Raw genomic sequence first — 5,737 nt, forward strand, 5'->3', positions numbered from 1 at the left:
CACACACACAGAGGCTCCCTGTACACAAAGGGAATTAGGGACACATGTCAGCTCCCTAGCCCAGATGCCCACAAGGTGTGCCCAATTGCTATTGGATGACCCTTGAAGTGGACCAATGAGAAATAGGCTAGAGTAAATTTAACCTAATTAATTTTAAAACACTTAATAAAAAGAACCAATGAAAATTAAGCCTCCTGGATGATTATTGGACAGCCCGTGAAGAAGGGGTCCAATAGGAATTGAGCAGCCCAATGGGCTACTTAATTCCTAATGGTCAGAATGGGGAAAGGTCCAATGGGGATTTAATTCATTTAAATGAATTAAGTTTAATTGATTAAGCTCTCACAAAAGGGGAAAGGGGGACACATGTCAGAAGGCTATCACTTATGTTGCTTAATTGTGATAGGCTAGCCCTGGGGAGGTCCAATGGGGAGCCTACACACACAGGCTCCCTTTACACAAAGGGAATTAGAGACACATGTAAGCTCCCTAGCCCAGATGCCCACAAGGTGTGCCCAGTTGCTATTGGATGACCCTTGAAGTGGACCAATGAGAAATAGGCTAGAGTAAATTTAGCCTAATTAATTTTAAAACACTTAATAAAAAGAACCAATGAAAATTAAGTCTCCTGGACGATTATTGGACAGCCCGTGAAGAAGGGGTCCAATAGGAATTGGGCATCCCAATGGGCTACTTAATTCCTATTGGTCAGAATGGGGAAAGGTCCAATGGGGATTTAATTCATTTAAATCAATTAAGTTTAATTGATTAAGCTCTCACAAAGGGGAAAGGGGGACACATGTCAGAAGGCTATCACTTATGCTGCTTAATTGTGATAGGCTAGCCCTGGGGAGGTCCAATGGGGAGCCTGCAAGAGCAAATAGCAAGAGGGCTTGCCCAAGAGAGAGAGGGGGCTGATTTTTGCAAGGCATTATCACACACACACACACACACACAATCTCATGTGTGAAGAAAGAGAAGACTATCTCTTCCCAAGCTTTAATGGAGAGCTCATCACCTACTCCAAGCTTGTGAGATAGAAGCCTACATCAACACACTCTTGGCATGTGGATGCAAATCCAACCAAGAGCCAAGCTTCAATACATGCTCATCTCCTCTACCATGCTAATTACTAAGCTAAGCTATGCTAATATGAGTGATTATGTGAGGAGATGTACATCTTTCTCGTAAGATACTCCTTCTTCCTCTCAATCTACTCTCATACCCTGCTAGCTCTCACCATCTTCGAAGGTGTGTGAGGTCTTGGGTCTGAGAACGGGGATAATTAAAGTTGTGTTTTCTAAGTGTTTTGCTTAGTCCATGAAGCTTTCATCTTCATTGCACTAGCTAGTCTTGAAGGAACACAAAGAATTGTATTGTACAATGTCTCTTTTGATGGGAGAAACCATAATACAAAGCCTTTTGGAGGGGGGACAGGCTCCATGCAAATCCGGTCCTCAACTGTTGTCAATAGCTTAATTTCTCTCTCTTTTGAAAGTATTGTTAATGCTATCTAACTAGGTGTTATGCTTTTTGTTGCTCTCTCCACCCAAGCACTCTTGTAATTCTCATTAGGAATCTATTGTAATGAAATGCCTACTATGTTCATGCTAATTTCCGCTACACACAAGTTATTAGGCCATTAAATTTTACAGACTTTGACAAAGCCTAGGATAGGCTAGAATGGTCCTTCATTCTAGAATGTCTAGTAACAATGGGATTTGGCCCGAGGATTGTAAAGTACATTCAAATGCTGCTCGGAAATGCCCAAGCTAGAGTGGCTCTTAACAATGGACTGTCGGACTCATTCTCACTCAACAAATCAATTAGACAGGGATGCCCATTGGCTCCTCTCCTTGTTGCCACCTCAGCTGATTCTTTGAATTGACTGGTGAAAGAAAAAGTCCAACAAGGGAGCCTCCGAGGTATCAAGCTTCCAGATGAAAGGCAGCATTGTCTCTCTCCATTCGCTGATGGCACAAATGGGCTAATACAGAATGAAAGGCAGCATTGTCTCTCTCCATTCGCTGATGGCACAAATGGGCTAATGCAGAATGATGACAGTTCCCTAAAAGCCTTTTTGAAATGCCTAAATGTTTTGTGTACAGCCTCGGACTCCAAGATCAACCACTCCAAAACAGGGATAGAGCCTTTGGTTCACCGCTGCCAAGGTGGGTGGATGAGCAAGGGTGCTCCATCATTCAGGATGGCATTATATTCAGATAATTAGGGATTCCATTTGGCTTCAGAGTATCAATGGGACATAGGTGGCAATGGGTCATGGAAAAATTCTACTCTAAATTGAACAGATGGATGGGTTTTCAAGCTAACTTCGCAGGTCGCATTGTAGTCATCAAACATGACATTTCATGTTATGTACTTTTCTTCTTCTCATGTTGGAGACCCCCGGATGTGCAACTAAAAGATGTAACCAAAATATGTAGGAACTTTCTCTAGTCAAGTGACCCCTTATGAAAGGATTAGCAAAAGTCAACTGAGAAATCTGTTGTCTTCCTAAAGAGCAAGGGAGACTGGGCCTCACCAACATAAATTTATGGACAAACAAACTTGTTGTAAAACTCATTCTCAGAGCCTTGGAACAACCAGAGGAAGAGTGGGCCTCACTTTTATTTCGAGACCTACATAGGTTCCATATCCGAGGGATGCATGGAACTATCAACCTACCCTAGGTCACGATATTCTTTGGACCCTTTGAAGTGGTAGCAAAGGGGTCATACCTACTCAAATTACTTTGGAACGCCTGGAATACACACAAAAACTTGCTAAGAATCAATTGGGAGTCAAAATATAGTTGGAAGCTCAGAGTAGCCGAGTCAATGTGGTGGTCCTTCCCCCCAGTTCCCTAGCTCAACCAAAGGCAAGTAAGGACAGCTAAAAGACTTCGTAAGAAGGATCATCACCTGTGTGGCATCCAACAGAGCACAGGTGGAAGAACGATATGGAGCTGCTCTGTAGATTCTAGCTTCAATCATGGGAGCTTACCCTTATCAACTCAAGAACAACCATTTTCCCAGAAGAGATGGAGTGGACGCTCTCTAAACAGCCTAACCCATCACCTAAGGCACTTTACTAGACAAGAGGGTGTGCTCTTTCTAACCCCCTCAACCGCCCCCCAGCTCTGAAAGAACAGCTACATGTCACTCTCAACAGAAAGTGGTGCTTATCTATGGACAGACAGCAGTGGAAATTTAAGTTCAAAACCCTGTGGCATCCTGACACCCCTGCCAAACACTTTGTACTGCTATGGTTGATCATGCCCAAAGCAGTTTGGACAGGCCACGGAATGAGGGTTGCAGGCATGGGAGCAAGGAGCTGCAAGAGATGTAACCACAGTGAAGACAATATACCTCACCTGTTCATTAACTGTCCTGTAAACAAAGATATTCTGGCCCCAATGATTAGTGGCTTAGGTTTCACCCCCAACTCGAAACAACTCCTAATGAGAGACTTTGTTGCTCTCTTCTTTGTAGTGTGGAATAGGATCAAGGGAAAGTTTTTCTGGATCATTTGGAAAGAACGGAGCAATTGCTTTTATTATGAGGCTTACCACATTAAAAGTTTGAGAGTACTGTTTTCCCATTTTTCTATGCAGTTCAACCAACTGAAATTGGAACAATGCAGAATTTACCAAGCAAACTACAAAGTGCTTATGGATTGCATGTGCTACTACAATAGCGCGAATATAAACAAACAACAGGAGGTGTTGTTGGATGGCTCGTATTCACATCTGCAGAAAATGATTGACGAATGCAAAGCTGATGGAGAGAAGCTGAAGTTACAGTTTGACAATGAGATCATAAGACTAGTCCCCCACTTGCAGAAAGTAATAAATGCTTTCCCAAGGGGTAGCAACATGGGTGGCAGTCCTTGAAGAAAGTGAAGAAGTCAACAGGTTGTTACCAGTGAGTGGGTGGAAACACTTGAAGTTGTATGAAGTCTTCAACAATAGCCAAAGTGATTTTGTACTAGTCTCTATTAGTTCGGAGTTTACGTCAGAATGTAAATCGGTGCAATGTAATTTTGTTCTCTACTTAATATAAAATCCTCTCGCACTTTACGGCCAAAAAAAAAAATAGTGACGCTTCTCCTTGCTCCATACACCCTGTGTGTGGTGATCTGAATCAAAAGGCAAGTGATATGATCAAATGCTATTAAATAATGATTAATCTAGATCTATTATTAACATTCTGATAAATTAATTGTTCATCTTTCCCCCATCGTAAATTCTACACCTTGTACAAAGATGTAGGGAATATAATGGGGAAAGACTCACTTGTATGGATAGATGGAGAATACATTTGGAATAGGCTAAGTACTTATTAGAGTGAAAATATAGTTTGAGAAGTTGGTGGGGTGGAGAGAGATGAGGACTGACCAAGAGCTGAGGCCGAAGAGGATACGGAGCTGAAAGAGAAGGGTGTAATTATGGAGGAGGCAGCCGGCTGTAAGTGGGCCTGGTAGAGGGTAGAAGTAAGACTAAGCTTTCTCTTAAGGTTTGGTGCACCCGGCGCATGGTGGGGCGATCCTCGGGCCAGGGCGTGCAGCAGAGCAGGCCCACATGGAGGACGCATCTCCATTTGAGCTCTTGCAAACTATACCAATCCTTAGCCATGTCCTCTTCTGATTTGTTGGCAATCAGAGCCTCCTCTACAATTTGTTCTGCACTGTCATCTGTGCAATTAGCCGCTTCTGCTTGAATATGCTGCTCTGTGACAGGAGGAGGATATAAGCACGCAGGACCAAGGGCATCCATATTGAGCTTGCCACTTTGCTGGAGCAGCTAACCCACTCCAGTAGGCGCATCTCTTCAGGTGGCACAGATTCATTCAAGGCACGCCGTCCGCAGGCTACCTCCAATGCCAACATGCCAAAGCTGTACACATCTGCCTTGTCGGTAGCCTTCCTTGTGTACACCACCTCTGGAGCCACATACCGCGGTGTCCCCGCCGCTGTCATGGTAACCGCCTGGTTGTGTGTTATGAGCCGTGCCAGCCCAAAATCGCCTAGCATCGCCTCAAAGCTCTCTGTCAGCATTACATTTTCTGCTTTCACATCCCTGTGTAGCACGCACTTCCCTAGCACTTCGTGTAAATACTCCAGGGCTGCCGCCACCCCCACCAGAATGTTGAACCTCTTCCCCCCATCCATCAGCTCTGGATCGGATGCCCTCTCTTCTTCGCAAATAGGTAGCTGTCTAGACTGCCATTGGGCATGTACTGGTACACCAGCAGTGCCTCTCCCTTCTCGTAGCCCCATCCCCGCAGCTGCAGCAGATTGCGATGGCGAATCCTGCTGATTATTTGTATCTCTGATGCAAACTCCACCTCCATCCTCAGCCCTTCCTTCAGCCTCTTCACAGCCACTACATCTCCTGTTGAAAGAGTGCCCTTGTACACGCTGCTGAAGCCCCCCTCGCCCACCTTCTGCTTGTCACTGAATCCCTGGGTGGCTTTTTTGAGCTCCCTGTAGCTATGGCGAGGCACTGATCCAGTACTGGAAGGGATCATTTCTATCATGGCTGGGAACTGCTGACTGAACATGTGCTTTCTTCTCTTGCAATAGAGGAGGGTGCATGCTGCTGCTAGGAGGAGCCCCACTCCTAACACTGATAAAGTGAGAGGGAGGGCTAGCTGATAAAGTGAGAGGGAGGGCTAGCTGGGTGCTACGCACAAGAACTTCATGACAAATTCCCTAATGAGTTTCTAACGTGGAGAAA

At 44.8% G+C, this 5,737-nt stretch overlaps 1 pseudogene; it reads right to left on the minus strand.

Moving 5' to 3' along the window:
- Window positions 1-4,444: 4,444 nt before the first annotated feature.
- Window positions 4,445-5,537, minus strand: LOC147452997 (L-type lectin-domain containing receptor kinase VIII.1 pseudogene; annotated as a pseudogene).
- Between the last annotated feature and the right edge of the window lie 200 nt (window positions 5,538-5,737).

This window comes from Adiantum capillus-veneris, chromosome 8 (assembly GCF_014529385.1).
Source record: "Adiantum capillus-veneris isolate H3 chromosome 8, ASM1452938v2, whole genome shotgun sequence".
Classification (NCBI taxonomy): domain Eukaryota; kingdom Viridiplantae; phylum Streptophyta; class Polypodiopsida; order Polypodiales; family Pteridaceae; genus Adiantum; species Adiantum capillus-veneris.